This window comes from Falco cherrug, chromosome 7, assembly GCF_023634085.1.
Source record: "Falco cherrug isolate bFalChe1 chromosome 7, bFalChe1.pri, whole genome shotgun sequence".
In the NCBI taxonomy this organism is placed as follows: Eukaryota; Metazoa; Chordata; class Aves; order Falconiformes; family Falconidae; genus Falco; species Falco cherrug.
Window position 1 is genome coordinate 24374901 of NC_073703.1, and position 22696 is coordinate 24397596.

At 55.4% G+C, this 22696-nt stretch overlaps 1 protein-coding gene across 2 annotated transcripts in view; it reads left to right on the plus strand.

Moving 5' to 3' along the window:
• Window positions 1-300: 300 nt before the first annotated feature.
• The window catches only part of LRFN5 (leucine rich repeat and fibronectin type III domain containing 5), a 57272-nt gene continuing 34876 nt past the window's right edge, over window positions 301-22696 (plus strand). For both annotated transcript variants that reach the window (XM_055717198.1, XM_055717197.1), the window contains exon 1: window positions 301-717. The gene's annotated coding sequence lies outside the window, so the exon portion shown is untranslated. The remainder of the gene's footprint in view (window positions 718-22696) is intronic.

Genomic DNA, 22696 nt, shown 5'->3' on the forward strand with positions numbered 1-22696 from the left:
GCCGCAGCGCCCGGCACCGCGGCTGCTCCGCCTGAGCGCGCCCGGCGCGGAGCGGCGCGGAGCCGCATGGCCCTGCCGCCGGCCGCCCCTGCGCGCTGCGCGGCCGCTCCGCTGTAGCTGCACACCCCCCCGCGCCCCCTCCTCCCCACACCCCCACACACCCCCCGTCCCATCCCGGGGGGGCGCCGGCCCGGCGGCGGGGCTGACCGCGGCCGCGCTCCTCGCCCCGTCCGCCCGTCCGTCCAAGCGGCAGCGCCCCGGTGCGCAGGATTCCGCAGCGGGGCGCGGAGCGGGAGCGCTTGTCGAGGATTAACCTGGCGCAGGTACACGGCAAGGTCACCGGCCGGCGGGCGCGGAGCGGGGCTGCCCGCGGCGGGGCGATGCGAGCGGGCTCGGCGGGCTGCGCCGCTGCGTGCCCCGCGCCGTCCCCCCGCCTCCCGCCGCCGCCGGTGCGTGTGTGCATGTGCTGCCCGCCGCCCGCCGGAGCCGCGCCGCCGCGCCGCATGGGGCCGTCCGCGCGGGCTGCCCTGCCCGCCCCGGCCGCGGGCCGCCGCCGCCGCCGCGAAGCCGCTCTAGGATGCGGCTGGTGAGCGCCGGCACAGGGCGGAGAGGCGGCCAGCCTGCCTGCCGCCAGCCTGCGGAGCCCGCCGGAGCCCGGCCGCGGCCGCACCTGCAGGGGAAGCGCTCCGGACGCCGTCCTTCCCCGGGAGGCGCCAGGTAATCGCGGGGGGCTGCCGTGCCCGGCTCCATCTGCATTGCAGCCCGCGCTGCTTATTCGCGGGGGACGGGGCGCGGGGGCGCGGAGGACGGGGCGCGGGGGCGGGGGGGCGGCGGCGGGGTCCGGAGCCGGCCCGGGCAGAGCCAGCCCCGCGACGCGGCGGGACATGGCCGGCGGCGGGCGGCGGCGGTGGGACGCCCCTCCCGGGAGGGCGGCGGCCGCGGGTGCGCTGGTGGCGGTGGGGCGCGGAGGCAGCGCGGCGGGGCCGCTGCCCGCGGCCGGGCCGGGCCGCGCTGCCGCCGCTCCCGCCGCTGCCGCCGCTGCCCGCGGGACGGCGCCGGCGGCCGGCCGCGGCTGGGGGTGCTGCAGGGCCGCGTGTGCCGCGGCGGCCGCCGCCCCCTCCGCGCCGCGGCGCGCTGCTGCCGCCGCCCGGGGAGCGCCAGCAGGGCCGGGCCGGGGCGGGAGCGCGGTGGGACCGGCTGCGGGAGCGGCAGGCGCTGGCCGGGGCCTGGGCCGGGCGCTGGAGCGCGGAACCAGCCCGGGGCGCCTCGGCGGGCGCTTGGCTCTTCTGGCTGCGGCGGGGAGCGGAGCTGCCCCGGAGGGAGCGGGAGACCTGCGTCTCGCCGTCTTCCTCCCCCCACCGGCCGCTGCCCTGCTGGCGGCCGCCCCGTCCTGCAGCCCCCGGCCGGGCGCGCCGCTCTCGGCTCGCTGCTCCGTCCGGGAGGGCTGCGCTTGGCCCCGGCACCCCGGGATGCGCGCCGCGCCCCCCTCCCCTCCCCGCCGTCCTCTGTGCAGTGAATGCTCCTCATCTGCGGGAAAGCAAATGTAGGACAAGCGAAACCTTTTCTTCCCGCTGGAAGGTCCCCGTTAGGGGAGATGGCAGAGCAGTTGTAGAGGAGCCAGCAGAAGCCTCGCAGCCATGTTGATGTCGGGAGCACACAGACCTGGTTCTTGGAGCAGCCCCAGCCGGGGAGAGGCCCTTGGAGGGGCAGCGTGCCCAGCCACAGGCAGAGTTAGGGGGGCGTCGCGCCGGGGGAGGCACTGGCACGGCTGGGCTTGAAGCACTTAGGGAAGCCCCTTCCAGTGCTGCTGTTTGCCAGCGCAGGGTCTGCAGCCCGACGGGGTCTGCCGTGGAGCTAACACGAGCGCTGCGCTCCCTCATTTTATCCGTGGCACTGGGCCGTGGTGTTTCCTCTCCTGCACCTTTGCCTTCTTACCCGGTCTGTTGTGTCTCTGGGTCAGGGACTGTCTCCCATTGCGTTGCCTAGAGCAGGATGGCTTACTCTCAGTTGTGGTATGCACATAACCTCACCAGTCCCCCAGAGAGCTGGGTGCCCAGCCCTTCACAGCCTCCAGCTGACCATCCCAGAGCCAGGCAGGCCAGGAGTCCCTACACCGTGATCACTGTGCTTGTCTTGGTAGTGATCTGTGAAGATCACCCATGCTTACATTTCACATGTTCCCAAAGCAACGTGATGTGGGTTCATTCCTTCTGAGCATCCTCGGGTGTGTGGTGGCGTGTCCAGGCCTGTTCAAGTCAGCACAGCCTGGCAACAAGCTAGTGAGATACAAGATGCATCCATCCCAGGTCCTTAGAGCCTTTTTGCTTACCACTGCGCGTCTGCAGGTGGCTTCTGGTGTGGAGGGGCCCTGCCTGGCTCTGGCAGCGCAGATCCTGGCCGTAGATGTGCCCAGGAGAGTGATGTGGTGATGCCCAAATGGACCGCGCATCCTGGGACTGGCTCTGCTGCAGTGCAGCGGGGCTGTGTCCTGGCACACCGGGGCCGCCCTGGACCTGGTCATTTGGGGCTGTGCACACCCTGTACTGCCACAGGGACTCCAGCTGAGCTCCCCAGTGCCTTGGAGACATTCCCCAGATGCTGTGAGTTGCGTACGGGTGGGCCTCACCTCAGGGCCAGCCCCTGGGTGCCGTGTCGCTGCTGTGGGCTATCCTGGCAGGTGGAGGTGTGCCATGGGCACTGGAGCGAGGCCTGGCGGTTTTGCTGCTGCCTGGGGAGTTTGGTTCTTCACACAAAGAGCCATACTGTAGCCCGGGTGTTCTTGGTGCCCAAACACCTTCCCCATCTATGTTTCTAAATATATACTGTACTCAAGGGATTACGCGTTTGTTTAAATGCATAATAAATGCATTTAAATGTGTAAGACTGTATCAAAATGCATACCAGAGCTTGCCAGTTAGGCCTCGAGTCACAAGCCTCGCTAAGAAGCTTCTCCTGGTATATTAGCTTGCCTTTCTGCTTTCAGAAAGAGTAATTACTGGTTTTATCATGGCAGTGCAGTCCATGGAAGTAAAAATTAGATATTTCAGGTGCCTAGTACAAGTTCAAAGCTGAACTAGGTCATCTGCTTACCCAAACACAGGCAGCTGTAGGAGTGGACTCCACATTGTCCCATTGCAGTGGGAATTGCTGGGCTGAGCACTCCGGTCCTGCTCGGGAGCAGGGGAAGGGCCGGGCTGTGAGATGCAGTTCTGCTGGGGGTGGGGTGGGGTGTCCTGGGGGCTTGGGTTGCATTTTTCATACAGCTTTTGTTTTCTGGAGAGGCTCCTGTTTTCCACCAAAGGTATGAATGGTGCCAGGCTGCAGTTGTAATACAGGGGCAGGGTAAGGGGTGGCTGCCCAACCTGGGAACTGGGCTGGCTGGGTGTGCGGGAAAGAAGAGGGGGAACCCAAGAAGAGACGTGGCAGAGCAGTGTGGCAAGAAGGAGCCAGGTCTTCTCCAAACAGACGACCTCCAGTGGGCTGCTGCTGCCACGATGGCTGAGTGTGTGGTTTCTTCCCTGGAGTTGAGGAGACACAAAGGCAGATGTGCCAGGAGGGACAGGCTTGACCAGCAAGGGTGCCTGCAAGCTGAAAGCACTGTGGAAAGATGGAGTGCCCCGAGGTGCCTGGAATGCTTGTCTGTCTGCTGGGGCACGTGGAGGTATTTCAGACACTGGAGAGCTAATGGCTTTCCATTGCTGATCAATATTGCCTATGCTTTCAGATGTGGTAACAGGTTCAGTTTTATAGAGCAATCTTTTGAATATTCTCTGAGCAAGCAACCGGTCCAGAAAATCGTTCTAATAGCTTTGCTATTAATGGGCCTGCAGAACTTGAGCCAAATAGAAAAGGCTTGTCTAAGTGCTGCTGAAGCATTTTGGGCCGGGCATAGTCCATGCATTAGGGAAGATTTGTACTCCTTTGACCAGACATCACTGAGTGTTGTCTATTTATACACATCTAAATATATCCTCTGCAGTTTTCAGACTTCTCTAGCTAGTAGTAAAATTACTTTTTGATATCGTGCTATTAAAATGTACTTACTGACACTGTTTTATGAGTTTTGTGCTAAGGGAGGTGTGTGTGTGGTGTGTGTGTTTTAAACAAAAGCTATTTTCAGGGCAGTTATCTAAAATGCTTTGGAAATAAAAGCATGTTGTCCATGTAGATGGATAGCAGAAAGAAATGTGGTCAAACAGAAGCAATACTGGAGACAAGATCAAGCCTGGAAGCCGAAACCAGACCAGTATAAGGTTTTGTTGCTTCAGAGTGAGCCATTCTTTCTAGAACTATATATCAAATAATCGTGTTCTTTGCAACAAAACAAAGATTTGCTTCTAATTAGTCAGATATACCTTCTGGTACCTGAAGTTGGAGACATCATTTTGAAAACAAAATGACAGACACTGAAGAATAACTTCTCATTTGCTCGGGGTGCGTGGCGGGTCGGGGAGCCAGCAGGTGCCCTGGGTGTCAGTGCTGCTGCAGGGCAGCCCCATCCTGTGGGAGCTCTGCGGTGAAACCCATGCTGCGATGGAAATGGGAGGAGTTCATAGAGAAGGGAGCAGGATTCTCCTTCAGGGATAAACTCAACAGTCCATTGCTGTAGAGCTGCGGGTCTTGGTGCTGGGCAGCCTGCTGCATGCTGCATCCCTGCACAGTGGCACAGTGGGGAACGGCTTGCGGAGGAGCTGACCTGAGCAGTGGTCTCACTGCGTGCTGGGGCAGAGGGGTGCTGATGGCCGTCCAGGTCATGCTTTGGAAGTGATGTTACAGACCCAGGGGTGAAAGATGGTGCCCTAATTCCAGGTTGTCATAAGTATTCCCTCATGTCCTTGCTGCAGAGGGGCAAGTCTGTGTCCGTGTTTGCCTTTCTCTGGAGCTAGGGAAGGTCTTGTGGGGCTTCTGAGGAGGGATGGAGACCTCTGATATATTCCTGGATAACAAACAGGATTGCTTGATTGTGGTGATTGTAGTAATGGCTGTCTGACTAGCCTGTGGCCCATCATGAAGCAGTAATGACAATCATTTCATATGCTGTGGCAGCTCTCACTCACTGTTCTTGGAGAACTAAGGGAGGCTACAGAGGAAGGGAGAGGGATTGGTATTCATGGCAGAGGAGACCTGGTGAGGAGAGGGTGAAGGCAGGGCTCTCAGAGGAGGTCCTGGCCCAGATCCTTCAGCCTGGTCGCTGCATGCCCTGGGCAGCCCGAGGACAGGTGCTGTGGCCCCCAGGCTACTTCTGGCCCCTTGGTCCAGGCTCCACTAGCCAGAGGTATGGAGCGTGGTGAAACTGTGGTGCCAGGAGCCATGCCCTGCCACAGAGCAGCAGGCACAGATTTATGTGGCAGCTGCTTTAACTGCCCAGTTGTCCTGTTCAATGGGTGTAAGGAAGTCTGTGGTGTCCGAAGGCCTCCTGTGTGCCCCCATCCTGGCTGCCCTGCTGTGCCCTGCTTCGGGGCGGCTCGCTGGGCACACCGTGCCTGTGGCATAAGCTGGGCAGCAGCTCTCGTATTCCCATGGAATAAATAGCTCTGCAAATAATATTTGCCCTGAGCAGGCGGAATAATGCAGAAGGTGATTTGTCAAATGGCTAATTCAAGCGATAGTGGGAACCTCTGTGAATGCCTCTCTAATTGCGTAGCATGTGGCGAGCCATGACTTGGGAATGTTTGAAGCTGCTTCCCAATGCTGCAAACCCCATGTCCAATGCCTTGCTTTTGAGGTTGTTCTTCTAGATGAAGTTTCTCACTAGGAAGTGTCTCTTAGCAAAACATTTTCATGAGAACACATGATTAGCTAGCTTTACTTTAAAGTGTGTTATCTTTTTTTTTCCCATGGAAGTTTTTGTTTAGGCTTCTCTGTCAAGATCTTGTTGGACTTCTTTTGGATTGGAGACAGATAAAACTCTTCAGCTTTCATTGCCTCAGCATTGTTACATTGCCAGATATCTGATATTCTCTGGGTATATATTTCTAATTCTATGTACTGCCTAGTCTCTGTACTTGGCCAAGGGGGACAGAGAAGCAGGAGGACTGAGCCTGACACAGAAGCCCACAGCAGTGAGCTGTGGCAGCTCTGTGCCCGCTATAGGAGAAAGACAGACTACCAGCTGCAATACAGCAGATGTACAAGAAAAACATGTACAAGGGAGAAAAAGCACGGTAGAAGAAGTCACATGGAGAGGAAGCCCCAGATTCTGTTTTCAGTAGGCTGTGATAGTGCTGCTGGCCCCAGGATTTGGGACAGGATTTCTTTAACAACACTTGAGAAGTAATGCAGGGATGTTCTGCTGCACGTGGGTGAGGTGTGGGTTAAACTTATCTGGGCTTTAACCAGAGTGAAGTGTTTACCTGTTATGTGGAGTCTCTGCCCCAGCAAAGAAAGGCACATACAGTCAGTCAGCAGCACTGCCGGTGCTCTGGTAGCTGCATTGTTTTTGTTTTCACCAACGCACTTTTAAAATACTTTATGTAAAGACTCCCTGATATGGCTCTGTGGGAACAGGTCTGAGTAAGGCAAGCAGGATTTGTCGCCTTGTCAGCTGTGACTCAGTGGTTCTGCCGGTACGTGGTGTTTCACAGGAGAGCCTTCTATTTGGGACTGTGATTCAGCTCTGCCGTGCTGTACGAAGCTGTTTTTGCTGTGCTGTGGGCAGATTTGCTGTGCTCAGGGCTCCTCCTGACACGTCAGCATTGCATCTCATCTCATCTCCACTGGAGCCTGGATGCAGCGATGCTGCTCTCGTGAGTCGGGGCCAGGCTCTGAACTGCAGCTCCAGAGCAGTGACTGCCGCTCTCCTGCCAGCCAAGCCTTGGCTGTGGCTTCTGTTGGAGACAGCCTGCTGTTCTGCAGGCAAACTGGAAGGGATCTGCAGACTCATGGCACGCCGCTCAGGAGAGCGGTGGGGCACTGGATGCCATGACCAAACCCAGGCAAGCCGACACAGAAAATTGAGCGTCTTCTCCCGCTATGGTGTAAAGAAGCAAGACGAGAACAGTGCAAGCCCTGGTTCAGGCTCCAGCGGCGCTTGCCAGCGTGCGGCAGCAGAGTGTCCTGGCAGGCACTGGGCAGGGGTCCTCTGGCACTGCCTGCAGTGGGGCTGGGGATGTGCTGCAGGTAGATCCAGCTGATGACTTTTCCGGGTGGTGTCGTGTGGGTCTGGCAGCACTCGGGCCCCATAGGTTCTGGCTTTGGATCCTGAAGAGGTTTTCTTGTACATCCCAGCTCCGTGCTGCACCTCCAGGACTTCCCTGCATTGGAGCTGTGTGTGCATGCCCTGCTGCTGGGGGAAACAATGGGAAGGGAGCTGGCACACAGGCTGGGAAGAGCTGTGATGTGCTGTGCTGGGGACCAGGGCTGTGGGGTGTACATGGGGAGGAGTGGCTCTCTGGATGATGTGTTGCTGCAGAGGCCCTGCCAGGCAGTTGCAAGCAGAGCACCTGCCAGGCAGTTGCAAGCAGAGCACCTGAGCAAGGACTCCTTGAGCTGCTCATCACTTGGTGCCCTGGCCTTAGCAGCAATGGGCTGGGCTGCTCCAAACAGATGTGTCCTTGTCCCCAAGCATGTGGCAAGGATTGCCCTTAGTGACCAGTTTTGAGGGTGCAGTCTGCTTTCCAGTACTCCTTGTTCCCTTGCACAAGGCCCCCCTCTTACCGCAGTTGGGCACCACAGATGCACCACTCACGCCTCCCCTCTCTGCACCCCCGTGTCACCAAGCAGCGGGGAGCCCTCCCATCAGGGTCTAGTGCATGTTGGAAATACCCATGGGGATGTGGTTAGTGCCCTACGGCATCTCTCTGATTGTCAGAGATGAGGAGGTTTGCTCCTGTTCCAGGCAGAAATGAGATACTTCAGCTCATGGTTTGGCAGACAGAAGTATGTGTGTAGCTGTGTATGTGTGTGGTGGTGGTGAACGCTCTGCTCCCACACTGAGCGACTCGGTGTAATGACTGTTCAGCCCAGCCATTGCCCTCGCCGCTGTTCTTGCCATTAAAGTTGCGGAGCAATGCTTTTGTCTTATCCTGGCAGTATAAACCAGTCTTTTGGTTTTTTTAATAGTTTCTTCAGAAAACTTCAGCGCCTCAGAGTGTAATTCTTGTACCTCCAGCACCTTTAGAGTGGAGCACTTCCACTGGAGCCATTTCAAAGCTCCGTGGGTGCAGGAGCTGAGTGTAGCTTCTTGTTTTGCTGCATCCATGGTGAGTGCCCAGTGCATGGGTGGCGTAGACCTTCTGCCAGACCAGCACTTAACATACTTATGTAGGCTTAATTCTTTATGTGAGTAATCCTTCTGCAGTCAGTAGGACTGTCCATGCACCTCAGGGTGTTCCTGGCTCCGGGCCCTCGCCCTTACCCTTGTGTGTAGGGTGACACTTAATGTCTATCATGGGGCAGCACCATGTGTGCAGGACGTGTTTGCCTGCATGGCCATGTCCCTGCTGCGGGACGGTGCTGCCCGGGGTGGCGGGCACAGGGTGTTCTCTGAAACTGCTTGGCATGAAGAAGCTCCTGTAAATAGTAGAGGAGTTGTACATGTAAAACGCTGGCTTTAAAAAACTTAATAGAAAGCCATAAAAAGTCACAGTGCCTAGCAGTTCTCTGTGTGGGGTGGGAGGTTTACAGTAAAGTACATCTTTGCAGAGGCTACCACCAGCTCAGGAGGAGGTTTGTGTTTCTTTGGTGGTCTTCAGAAAGCGTTGGCAATTAGCACTGAGTCTTGAGGAGTCATAACGTGGTCCCCAGCCTGACAAGATGTTATTCAGCCGATCCAGGTGGTGCCAGTGCCCTGGCGCGGACCCTGAGCAGTGGCTTGCTGGTGGCCTGCCCTGCTGCCTGCTCATCCTGGGCGCTGCTTGTGGGGTCACCCATCAGGCTCTGCCCAGAACTGGGGTGGTGCTTGCCCCTCTGCCATGCTCTTGGGGGTGTGAAGAGGGGCCTGGGGGTGCTGCTCCCTGGGCGAACCCTGGGGCATGGGTGTTGGAGGGGGAGCAGCCCAGAGCCCTGAGAGCAGAGCTGGCTGCCCCCCACCTCCCATTTTGCCCCATCCCAGAGCACCTCCAGACCCGGCTGCGGGATGTCAGGCTGCCTGGCACTGAGCTCCCTTCCAGGGTTCACGCCCTGCCTTGCTGCGAGCACAGGGTCTTGGGACAATCCCTCTGATCCACAGCAAAGTGCTGGGCACCAGGGAACCTGCCGGGGACCAGGGACCCCCTGGCTGATGCTGTGCCTGCCCTGTGGGCACGGGGACAGTGGCAGGCGGTATGATGTGGTGTTTGTCTCTCCCTGCCATCCCGCATAGAGGCTCTGTTTGCTCGGCTGTAAGTAAGCAAGCAGAGCACATTCCCGTCTTGCTGCTTGTGTTCCAGCAGCCTGACCTATAGACGTTTCGATGGGGTGGTTGAAATGGGAGGTTACTTCCCCAGGGCTCACATTTCTGTTGTATTCATTATTGCCCATTACTGCCCTGGGTCAAACACTCTGTTTCTAACTTGGTTTATTTAAGAAGCATTCTGCAAACAAACACTTTCTGTGGACTGAAGTAATCCCTGTGTCCTTCCCTGTTTGTAGAAGGAAAACACAGTAAATACACTGGAAAAAGACACAGTAGGTCAGGATGGATAGTTACGGCTGCCTGCTAGGTTCAAATGAAGATTGTATTAATTTCTAAGGGAACAAATCAGGAAAATATATTTTTAAATGAGCTTTACTAGTGTATCATTGTGCAGTATATACAAATGAGTAAAAGATAAACTGCTTAGGTAAATGCCCTTTGATTGCTTCTATTGCTCAGCCACGTGATCCGCAGTAGCTCTGTTCGAGCATCGCAGCCCCTTGCTGCTCACATACGGGCTGTATTATTGTCTTCAGTGGTTTCACTGAAGGGTACAAAGTGCTGAACTGAATAAGCTTAATTTCTTCTAAGAAGCTTTAAAGAAGCCTATGTACAGACCACGTGACTGTATTTAAACTGCATCTGGAATGTCAAAATAATAACAATAAATAAATAACAATAATGAGGAGCAAAATCGTGGCCAGCAGGATGCAAGAGTCAGAGTGCTGTGGAGAGGCTTCCTTCTCATTGCCAGCTGCAATTCAGGCCGTACATGAAATCAGATACCCAAATGGTTCCCTGATGGTCAGTAATGCTTCCTTGATTTATATTGAGAATGTGAAGAGAGGCAAAGGATAAAAGAGGAGAGGGAAGGGCAACAGCATTACAATTACCACATGAATCAGGAGAATCGCTGGTACTGCGAGGGTGCAGTGTGCTTCTCCTGTAATGCTGGACACAGAAAATCTAAACTAAACATCTCGGTGGGGCAGAGCCCCGGTCCTCCTGTGAGCAGATGGCACCCGTGTGGCATGGCACACGCAGGGTAACACAGGGAGGGTGGTGTGGGCTTCCAGCTGTGGCTGCATTGCCCCGAGCCCTGTCTCCTCCTCCTCCTCGACCCCTGGTTTGACCAGCAGGGCAAACTTTGGAAGTAGTGCTGAGTATTAAGATGTGGAAGTGGGTATTTTACCCTAGAGGCTTCATCCTGAGCTGACATTTGCGTGCATGAGGTGTCATGGAGCAGGATATCTGAGTTCTGCTAAGTGTGGTTTCCCTCTGCCAAGGCTTCGCTGACTTTTCAGACCATGCTAAGTTGCATGGACGTAGTCCTGGTTTACTTCTATGCTAGTAAGTTGTGTGGTGCAAGAAGATGAATTTGGCTGGAACTAGATGATTGTTAAGGCCCCTTCCAACTCAAACCATTCCATGATTCTATGATTCTGGGGTGAGATGGTGGGTGAGGAGGACCCAATGTCCCCACCATGTGTTTGGGAAGTTACGTGGCACAAGGTCTGATGGACTGAGTGCAGACCAGGGGCTGGAGTGCACCCACGAGGTTGAAGCACTCACCTCTGCCAGTTGCCTTTCGCCTGGAAGAGGCCCCGTGTACCTGCCCTGGGACGCTGTGCGGTGCGCACCGAAGCGGTGGGGTCACCCCCAGGCACACTGGGGCAGGCAGACTGCCTGCCTTGGGTGCTGTGTCCATGGGCAGGGCCGCTGTGCTGGGGGGATGGGGTCTGACTCGCTGGCTCGTGCCAGTGGTGTCTCCGCAGCCCACGGGAGCAGTGCTGGTGCTGGGTGGTGCGGCACAGAGCAGAGCAGAGGGCTGACTTGGCTCCCTTGCTGGCTCAGCCCAGTGCCGAACGCAGCATATGACACTCCTTATCTCGCCAGCTCAGAAATAGAGTGCTCAGGGGCATCCTGATGGATTTGTGGCACTCCCCGTGGGACTCTGCGCTCATAAAACCAATTAAAGGATTACATCGTTATAATGTGGAGAGTATTCTTTGTTTATTAAGTAATGCAGGTATAATTCAATTAGTGACAGGCTGACCTGCTGATGTCAAGATGTGGATGCCAGCCAGGTCAGTCTTGAGCTCTGCTTTCCAGCACGGCAGCTTGCTCGTGACTGCCCTCCGAACCAGAACGGCAGTAGCTGAAGGGAGCAGCCGCCCCTCTTCTAGCTCTCCCTGCCTTGCACAGAGCCGGGGGGAAGCCAGGGGAGGGGGACTGTGCCAGATGCTGCCTCTGCCATACCCGCTCTCTAACGTCTGCCCTGACGACTGCAGCTCGTAGCAGGGTGAAGCTTTCTTTGGTCTGATCCTGTGCAACCGTCCCCTTCCCCTGCACCCGTGCTCGCTTACTGCCTTCCCGAGGGAGGCCGTGCTGCAGGGCGCGGGAGCAGCAGTGATACCCACCATAACCATGTCTTAGCCACCGCATCAACCTGCGGCCCCCCTGGCGCTGCCTGCGGGGGAGGTGCATGTCCAGCGGCAGTGGCCCTGGTGCCTTTGCTGGGCTGAGGAGCTGCAGACGGGGCTGCTCCAGGCATGGGCCATGGGTGCATGGAGTGGCAGGGGGAAGAGCACGACCTGGCTTATCTGGGCTTCCTGATGTCCAGCCCATGCACCTGCATGGCTTCGCTGGAATAGCTGCCCTGGGTTACCGCTGGGCACTAGTTAAACCGGGAGATTTTGTTAAAGCTTTTACTACCATGTTCCTTTATGAAATGGTTTCAAGGTGGGCTGTATATTTGATGTTCAGCATGGCTCAGAAAGCACCAAATGGTGTCCAAATCATGGTCTGTCTGAGGGCATGGCGTGTGGCCTCCATGCAGGTGACTGCAGTCCCATCCGTGTCCCCAGCTCAGACTTTGCCATCGGAGCTGCACTGTGTGTCCAGCAGCCTGTGGCACCATGGTGTGGGCTTGGGAACCCCTGCTCGCCTGCCACAGTGTGAACGGAGGTGTAAATGGGGGCTAAAACATCGCCCTTCGGTGGGGTCCTAAATGCTGTGAGTCCTGTGTGCAGGGAGGTTCGTCAAGTCTGGCTGTGTGACTGCAGGCAGCCCAGAAGTCCCTGGAGGGCAGAGGGCTGTGGAGGTTTTCCATAGGGATTGGGTGGCCTTGCTCTGGAAAGGGGATCTTGGTCTGTGACTTGTGGTGCCTTGGCGCCAGAGCAGAACACAGGCTGGGCACACCTCTGCCAGCCAATAGGGGTGAAGAAATAGAAATGGAAAAAAACCCTTTATGTCAGTAAGACTGTACAGGAATAACTCAAGAGTAGAACGTAACTAGTTCAGTGGATTCGGAGGTTAGATTAGAATTTAAATCTCAGTGAGGTGATTTGCTCCCAGGTGAGAGGCTTACCATGAAATGGCCAGCACAGCTCCAGCATGCAGCTGGGACCAGGTGGGTGCAAAAGGCATTTCGGGACTACCAGAACTTTCCAGAAAGACCAGTAGGTTTCACTGTCCAAAATAATCAAAACTGGTCAGAAGCATGCTCTGGTTTTCCATGCAATTCCAATGACAAAATTACACTTAGTTTGCAGCACAGATCAAGCAGTGCCTCCCTCCTTACATGTTGAATACAAATATAATGCGAAAAAAGGGGATATCTGCACACGTGTGTGCAAATATAGACATGGAAGCTGCTGATGTAGCCTGGCAGTGCTGGAGTAATATAAACACCTGACAGTGGAAGAGAATTCTCTCCGAGGACCAAAGACTGACTTGTAAACCCTGGAATAAATTGCTCTTATTTTGTAGCACTTACTTTCTCGGTTGCACTTTGCAGGGAGTTTGCTTGTCTGCCAGTTACTGTTCGTCAGAAGGAAAACCCCAAACTGCCAGTAGTCTGGCAGCTGTCTTTACAGTAAACTAGGCACAGAAGGTAAAACAAACAAGGGCCTGGCAGTAAACCGTTCCCCCGCCAAAAAAAGTGAAAGGCAGAGGAGGGCGGGAGGGCGGCCCCGGGCTGCAGGTGTGGGGGGGAGCAGCTGGGGATGCTGCTGAGAAGAAGCTGCCCTCGCCCTTGCTGCCCTCGCCCCTGGCGCCTTTGCCCCTCAGTGCCCTTGCTGATGATGCACTGGCCCCTGATGCCCTCAGTGCCCTCCTTCACTGCTGCCCTTGCCCACTGCAGGGCAGGGGAAAGCCCAAGCCCTCAGCAGAGCGATTCCTGCCTTCCTTGGGGAATAAAGCCTTTATTTCCATCCTGACTGTATGAGATGCTAGGTCATAAAATCCTGACTCTCCTTGTAGGAGACCCATCTCAGGAGAAAGGCATGTACTTTTTTGGGCTCAGGGGGAAATTAATGCTGTTTTCCCAGTTGCAGTGAGGCTGGTCTGCAGTAACCATGGCAACTGGGCTTCAAAGACAAGGGGTTAAAATACAGGTTTCCCAACTTTGGTATCAGCAGAGGAGACGTCCTTTACATGCATTTTCCCAGGAAGATGGGGGTTCAGGGGGTGGGAGGGATGTGTGGCTGTCCCCCATCCCAGGGCGCGCCGGCACTGGCACTGTGGGCACCAATGCTGCCCAGCTGGCCCCCTTCACAGCAGCCGTATTTTCCTGGGACTTCTGCCTTCTGCTGCACTGTTTGTAATGCTCTAAATCTCCCAGGTGCTGCTTCTCTCCGTGAAGCTCAAGCAAATTCTTCATATCCTTCACAAAATCACACAATTTGAGCCCATTTCCTTGGCAGGCAAAGGCAAAAGCTTGGGACCCAATGGTCAGTCGCAGCCCAGCAGCCCTCTGATGATGCTTGATGTGAGTTTCCACGTGCTGGCAGTGGCCAGCTCTCCTGACGTTTGTCCTTTTCCCGTCCTTGTGTGATGTAATCTCTTATTTTGTATTTACCTGTGTCCTGCTGCTTCTGCTAAAAAGAGCAGTTGGTTAAGGCTGTAACTTTGACCTGGCATTCGCTCCCACAAAGAAGTTTCTACATGAATGCAGTACAGTCGTGTTGTAGGAGGATGGTATCTAGCTACGTGCAAATGTCAGTTTGTGTGGATGCAGGAATGGTGTTTCATCCTGAAATTAATTGCAAATATACCACCTCAGGGCATCAGAGAACAACTGTCTCCACAGCGCTCCCAATTATCAGCCAACACTCGCGCAGCGAAGATAACGGTGTATGAATGAGTTAATGGTAGTTGGAGGGGCTGAGAGAGGAGGATACCTGTTACCAGTTAATGAAGGGGAAAAACACAATGGAGGGAAGTCAGTTCCGCAGCAGAGGAGGACAGGAATGGGAACTGACCCAGGCTCTGGCTCCCCACCTGCCCGCAGCCAGCTCCGGTAACCAGGGGCTGCTGGGGAGCATCAACCTCCACAGCAACAGCTGTGTACCTGCCATGCTGCACCTGCCGGCCCTGGGGGGATCCCAAAACTGGGGCAGTTCCTGGGGAGGGCAGTCCCATCAGGTGCCCGGACGGCAGCCCTGTGTCTGCTGCCGCAGGGGCGCATGGCCGATGCCTGGCATTTGGCCGCAGCACCTGCACGCCCACCCCAAAGGGTTAACGTGGCCAAGGCTTCGGGTCAGGAGAAGGCACGGGATCCCAGAGGGTGAGCAGGAGCCCAGAGTGGGATTTCATCCGGGATGGCAGCAGGATCCCAAGGCCTGGGCTGCTCCCCGCACAGGAGTGCACTGGTGGGGGTTGCAGGATGGTCCCGCACGGTGGGGTGCTGTGGGGTGTTCCCCCCACCCCCGGCCATGGCAGAGGGCTCGCACCAGCAGCCGTCCCACACAGGCTGCATTTGTGTGGGGCACGGTGAGCCCAGCAGCCAGTGGGCACCATGCCAGGAGGCAGTGCTGGCAGGGGCTGCGGGCAGCTGGGCAGGCAGTGTGGCGAGCCAGTGCGCCTTCTCACGCAGCAGCTGCACATGCTTGGAGCAGCAAACCCGGGGCAGCACCCAGGACTCCCAGATTCGTGCTCCGCAGTGCTCTGCTTGGTACATCTCACCCCTCATGGCACCGTCTCATCGAGTGATGGTGGCCAGTTGCTGCTGTGGCCATGCCAGGGCAGGGCTGGAGCAGCAGGCAGTGCTGGCCAGTGGGTTTCAGCTAGTGGATGGTGCAGGCTTCCGGGACGAGAGGGGAGGACCGGGTGTTGCATGGCCCGAACTGGCTTGCAGCCTTGCTGGGCTTCCTTCTGAACGTGGAGAGGCTGATGCTGTGGGAAGGAGGGTGAGTGCGGTGGGAGCACCCCAGAGCGAGGCGGTGCCTGCTGGGGCTCTGCGCTCCCATGCCTCCCTGCAGACAGTGAGACAGTGGGATGCATCCCACTGCCGCATACCTCCTGTTTGTCAGGCTGTGATGTCTCGTCACTTCTGCAGGGGCTACGATGCCTGTGTCCCATGCAGCACCCATTTTTCACATTATATCAATGTATTGCTGTGTGTTATCACAGAGGATGGAGCTGATGGCTGAATCCTTCCGCTGCAAGTGTGGGCCACTGCTGTTTCACTACATTTGGTTACTGAGGGGCACCAGGCTTCCAAATGGAGACACTTTGCTTTGCAAAAAGTCTTTTCCAGTATATTTCCAGCTGTGCCATGGTGGGTACATGTGCTGAGTGTCAATATGCCGGAGGGAAATTGCACATAGAACCAGCTCTTTATGTGGGGAAGATGGAGTAGGGACAGTCAGATCTCGTTCAGAGCTTTGGTGAAAGAGAGGCTGCCGTGGTATCACTAGGAGATGTTGCTCACTGCTTTGAGGATTTGTTTGTTTATTTTTCTGTGTGCATATGTAAATGAGAGTTTAACTGAATGATTGCAAATAGCAAAGTAGCACATTCCCCCAATGTAAATGGGTGAAGCAGAGTGAAGCATTGCAATATCCCTTTCTAGCAGTGTGAGCCGTCTTACGCTGTGGCTGTGCTGCATTGCTGGCTGAGAAGCTCATTTCCCCTATGTCATCTCTAAATGCCAGAGCCTGGCAGGTAAGACTGCGCTTGTGCTGCTTGGTAGGAGTTCTCGTCTCCTGCAGCCTGTTTCCTCTGTTCTGCTGCGCTGGGGTGCAGCCAGTCAGTTCGTGACTGCTTCTTCAGGGGGCTGGGGTGGGCACCTCATGGCAGTCTGGCTGGAGCCAGGGCACCCTCCCTGGGCAGGGCTGGAGATGGGGTTGCCCAGGGGTGGCACCCAAGGCAGATTGCTGGAACGAATATCTAAGGCATTTGCTTCCTTCCTCTCTTTCAGTTCAAAGAGAGCGATTTCATGCCTAAGGGCATCGCTTCTGGGAGCAAAAGGGTTCCTATTTTACTAGGCAGTGTTCCTGGCAGTTCTCCTGCCTGCTGCTTATAACGCAGCCAGTTTGTGGCTGCTTCCCTCCCAGCAGCTCCTGGGTGGTACCAGTGTTGTTTGGGCAGCAGTGGACCTGTCGCTGATGCCTCCAGGTGCTTCCCCTGGTCACAGTTGTTCTGAGAGTGGCAGGGTGATGCTGGATTGCTGCTGCTCTCTGGTGTCGGTCCATGGCCTGTCGCTGTCAAAGCTGAGCAGGTCCTGGTGCTGGAGCAGGGACATACTGGCTGCTGCAGTGTCCAGGTTTCACCCTGCGAGCTGCCCGATCTGTTGCTGCTGCTCCTGGTGGGGTCCTGGGAGCACTCTGGCTGCTCTCAGTGACGGTCGAGAGATGCTGATCTGCTGCTGCTGGATTTTTGCATGTCTCCATGATGTTTTGTGATGTTTTTTCAGTGACTGGATAAAAGCAAACCCAAGGGTCAGCTCCTGCCCTGTCATGTTTCTGAGTCAGTGTTGCTCAGCCTGGGCAATTCTGTCCTTGTGGCAGATCTCAGCTGGGGGGGGTGGGGGCTCAGCACCCATCTCTGCACAAGACGAGGGCTTGCCTCTGCTGGGGTGGCAGGTCATCAGCAGTGAGAGACTGGGGCTCTGCCTGCAGGCTTGCCTCCTGCCTGCAGGTGCTGCCTGGCCTACAGCTTTCCTTGGCTATAGAGACCATTTATTTACTGCTTCCCTCCCCTCATACACAACTATCCCTTTATTTTTTTGTCTTTTATGTCTCCATGCTGCTTGTCCCTCGTTGTGAAAAGCGGAGAGCAAAGAGGATGGAGGTTACTGCCTCCATCTGCCAGAGCAACAGCACTGTGGGTTTCTTTTAAAAATGATATTTTTATTATATTATATATATTATTATATATTGTTACCAATTGTGCCTTTTTAAAAAATACTTTTTTCTCCAACACTTCAAGGAAGTTTATTCTGGAAAGTTTATAATTAGCAGGTGCTGCCAGAGGTTGGGGGGGAGCGCTGGGTGGTTCCCCGTAGTGCTGGCAGAGGGGAGGTGCTGATTCAGCATCCCCTTGGGAGGGGCTTGGACACTGAATGGAGAAGGGGCCGGCAGCCTGGCTCCAAAGGGTGGAGAGGCATCTCAGGGGTCTGCTGCTGGTGAGCTGGGGCATGGCGAGGGGGCAGCACCAAGAGGTGTCTGGCGTGGAGGTGTCCAAACCAGGCAGAGAGCTGCTGCTGGTGGGGGTGGCCCCCCTGCAGATGCTGGTCACCCACTGGGTGCCCAGGTGAGCTTGGTGTGGTGCTGGCACCCAGCTGAGTGCAGCACAGAGTGATCCTGGCACCCAGGTGAGTGTGGCACACAGTGCTGCCGGTGCCGGGGGGGGCATGGTGATGGGCTTCGCCCTGCTTGCAGGCAATGGGCGCACAGGTGGCACCTCTGCCCAGAGCGGGTGCGGGTTGCAGGTGATCAGCAAGTCGCAGCAGGGGGCTGCAGCTGGCATCCAGCGAGCTTTCCTGGGTCCCCGCCTCATTCATTTGCAGTGGGAACTGGGGGTGCATGGCAAGAGTTATTTTTTGGCAGCCACCTATAGCAGGCATGTGCGTTGTTCCGGCTACTCTATGCTGTGCTGGGTACATGTGCCCTGGCACATGGCCAGCATGGCTCTCCCTTCCCTGCAGGGCAAGCAGATGCTGGGGGAGGTCCCTAGGTGGGCATCCACCCCCGGGGTTCAGTCTCTCCACCCTGGGTTTCCCCCTCTCCATCGTGGGGTTCAGCCTCTCCACCCCAGGTTTAGCCTCTCCATCCTGGGGTTCCCCTCCACCATGGGTTCCCCCTCCATCCCAGGGTTCAGCCTCTCCACCCTGGGGTTCCCCCTCCACCCTGGGCCTCAGCCCAGCCATGAGCAGTGCTCCCATGCACAGGCTGTATTTGGAGCACAGTCACAGCCCTTGCCCCCAAAGCAGTACGCAAGATGAAGGCAGGGGTCAGAGGAGACAGATCACCTCTCTGCCCTGGCCCACAGCAGAGTCAGGTGTGGCTGTTTCAGGGGCATCCCAGGTCATTTCAGACCTGTGGGGTCTGTGCACACCTGGCTGGGAATGGCCAATGCCAAACCAGGCCCCATGCCGTGGGGCCAGCAGAGGCTGCGAGATGGCCTCGGCCGCCAGCCTCTGGTCTCTCCTCTCTGAAGCAGCAGCTTCTGATGGATCCCCATGTGACAGTCTCATCTGTAGTGCTGGGCCAGTTCCAGTATTAACTTCCAGCTTGTTAACACCTTCAGTGCAGCAGTGGGACTTGAGGCAGAGCTCGTCTGGCACCGTGGGGCAGAGAAATTGTGCTGCAGCTGCTGTAGGAGGGAAGAGGAGGATGGCTTTCCCTTTGCCATCAAGCCAGCTCCTTGGATGGTGAAGCACAAAGGAGCACATGCCAGTTGTTTGAAGAGAGGAGGCAACGCACAGTTGTGTCTGTGCAAGAGAAGCCCTCTTCCTCCCCTCATGTGATGGAGAGGGAGGTAGAGTGAAGAGCAGCAGCTGGGGATGGATGCAGCAGCCCCTGCAGACAGACAGACCTCCCCAGGTGATGGTTTTTCAGGCTTGTGACACGGAGCTTTGGCAGGGCTGTGCCTGTGATCTGCATTTGCCCTGCCTGTTCTGGGAGCAGGGATGGATGCTTGGTCCCACACGTGCTGCACACGTAAGTGCAGCTCTCAAGAGCTTGCAGCCAGATAGATAAAACTGGCAGAAGAGGAATTTTAAAGAAGGAAGTGAGCTCTTCAGCAGTTCAGTGTCTTGCAAAGCGTTTCAGAGGTGTCTGTGGCAGCCAGGGATAAAGCACCGGCTGAGAAGGCTCATCCCAGCTGGAGAAGGAGCTAACCTGCCTCCCCTACTGCAACACTTGGCTAGTATGTGTGAAACAAGTATAACGGCATTGTTACCACAAAAAGTCTTTTTGATGAGTAAAACGTGCAATTTTGACAATAAGGAATAAGTGCAATATATAGAAGTCATATATTTTTCAAAAGACTTAAAGGTCCCGTTTCTGGGAGAGATGTAACATTTGCATGCTCACAGAATCAGTGATGCTTGAACTGCTGAGTGGCAAACTAACTTGAAAATAAAGTGCAGCCCACAGCATTGCTCTGCTCTTCTCTGCCCACATGCTAGAAAAACGAAATACTTTATTTTTCTCCATCTCCCCACCACATTTTTAGTTACAAAATCAAATAACAGGATCAGAAAGCAGAAGAGATGGAAAAGGGAAAAATTTTATATCAAAGCTAAAAATTTAAAAAAAAAAGTTTTGATTTCCTTAAAATTTTATTTTTAGTAAAAGGCTTTCTTATTAAAAGAAATTAAATTAGCATCAGTACTTTGCAGCAGAAATGAAGTGTATGAGAAAGCATTTGCGTACCTCAGAGCCTTATTTGCAACGGGCAGAGTAAGTTGCTTTTGCTTTTCCGTTCTTTTCTTCAGTATAATAAAACGTCAAAAAAAACCAACAATCAGCAACACAAGTTGAAATGTTGGCAAATGACTGTGGTACATTTACAGTAGCCGCAGAAAGTGCTGCATTCAGTGTTTCCAAAGCGGCGGTTTGCATCCCTGCCACGGAGGAGCAGGTGGCTCTTGCCCCTGTTGCAGAGGGGGTGCAGAAACCTCTCCTCTCCTGCATGGTTTATTCAAGGTGGTTTGAAGTCATTGGCTTTCTAGGGTCTGTTCCCTGACTAATCCTCTCCTGGCCTTGGCTGGTGTAGGGGCTGTGGGAGGCGCGGGCAGCTGCCCATGCGTTGCCAGCATGGCTGGTGGTGGGCAGGGCGCTCCGCTGCTGGAGCGGCCACGCTGCTGGTGCCCCAAAACCTGGGTTGCCTTCTGCGTGGTGGGGTGGGAGCTGGGCCCAGCTTCTGCTCAACAACTTGCCCTGTCAGTCCTTTGGTGGGCATAGCTGGGACCCACCGCACCGGGACCTGCCCCTCCATCACCTCCACCGCACCGGGACCTGCCTGCTCTCTCCTTTGGGACCTGCCCACTGTCCGCTTTGCCAGCACTGGGACCTGTCCTTCTATCCCCATCCCTGGGGATACAGAATCCATATTTTAGCTGGGCTTGAGCCTCTCTCTGGCTGTTTCCTGCAGTTGTAACTAACGGGCAGGCTCTGTGTCAGGAAATACCTCAAAAGTTTTCTGATTATACTTTCCTGCTAAAAAAATGCCATTTTTTGGAATACAAAATGCTCCACTCACAATGTTTCAAATTTGATGACTTTTCCTTACTTTTAGGACAAGTTTTGGAAGGACCTGCCCCAGGATTATGGGTTTGGTGGGGACCTGGAGCGTGTGGTGTTGTGCCAGGCATTCCGTGCCTGCTGTGTGAAGCTGGGGGCTCTGGCCGCCCTCTGCGGATGCTGAGGATGGCTGCGCCATTCCATTGCTGCCTCTGGCACTGTGGAGACTGCCGGTGATATGACCCTCTGGCAGTCTGTGGCTCCCAAGTGATAATTTCAAACTAAAAAGTTTGATTCTAGTTCAGAGTGAAACAAAAGTTAAAAAACTAGAAAAATCCACTGTTGCCACATCTGCCTCAGCTGGTTTGCAGGTGGGGGCACGCTAGTCTCTTTTTTTTGCTGCAGCAAACACAAACAGATGAAAAACTGTGAGAAAACTACTGAATCTGCAAGCGTGGACTATCCCCTCACCCCTCTCGATCCCCTGCAGCAGCAAAGGGTCAGAAAGTCTCATAGTCCATCCTGAAGTGCTGCAAAGGGTCCCTCTGGGCAGGTTGGCTCTGCCCCCGCCTCCGCTGCAGTCCCGGGGCAGTTGTTATTTAGCTGGCGAGCAGGGTGCTGCACAGGGCCAACAGCCCCATTTGGGTTTGGTTCTCACCATCTCTCACTTCACCATGTAAATCTGTGGGTGTCTGAGCCGCAGGAGGAAGGTGTGGGAGACCTGGAGTAGATGGGAGTCGCAGCTGGGCACTGCTTCCTGCGCTGGTGATACCCAGGGCCACGTCCACCCTGTGGGGGCTTGGCTGATGGTCTTTCCCGCATCCTCCCCTTCCTCCCTCTCGTTAAGCTCCTTTTCTAATGAACCTGCTGTGGACAGTGAGTAGGATGTGACATGAAGCACATCACAGAAAAATGCACTCCTCTGCCTAGAAGCCTAGAAATCAGGGAAAGTAATGCATTATTAAGGAGGACATTCTGGGGAGAGCAAAGTACCTCCTTTGATTCCTGTGCATAATTTAAGGATAACTCAATTAGCTTCAGTAAAGTCATTCTAATTTACCTGAGGTAAAAGTTTGAGGTTTCTTGTTTCTACAAGCATTTTACTGCATAATGCTGCTCTTTCTCCTTTCGTGAAAAAGGAACTGTGTAATTTTCCTGATATTAATTAAGATAAGAGAGAATTATGCCTAAATGTATTAAACAGAAAATAAATAAGTTTTAAACATGCCTGAACTCCAGATTAAAGTCACTGGCCTGGTCACTGAGTGAGCCCAGGTACTCGGACCAACAGGGTTCTGTGGTTAGCTGATACGGTGCCATAGCCAGCGGTGCAGGCTGCGGAGCCACTTGGGGTCTGCGTGCGCTTTGTTTTCATTTTTCTTTGAAAACTGTGAAGAGCAGGGAGAACTCATGCAGGGAAGAGATGCAACAGGGAGCAACCATGCTATGGCCACCGGGAGTTGAACTATGTCTGTGCTGACGCTGCCAGCTCCGCAGCGTGGTGCAGAGCTGCGAGGGGCTTGGTGCACTGCCCCTCGCTGCACCTTCTCCGTGGGGCACCCCTGTGGGCAGCCAGCTCTCCTGACGTGGGTGCGCATCCCGCGGCACTCCCAGCTGCGGGCCCTGGTGTGCGAAGTGGTGTTGGGGCGCCAGTGGTGTGTGTGCCAGGGCTAGTTCCACCTGGTGCCCACCGGGACCTGGCGTGAAATGCTAGAGCGGGGGGTCCCACTTGACACCATGCAAGCTCTGCTCCCTGGGAGCCTGTGTGGTGGGGTGGGCAGTGCCCAAGGACATGCTCGATGTGCTGAATTCCCTTTTGCAAATTAGTGACGGATTTTGGTCTTCTCAGCTGGCAAGCTGCAGATTGCAGTGCAGTTCCGGCTAGTTT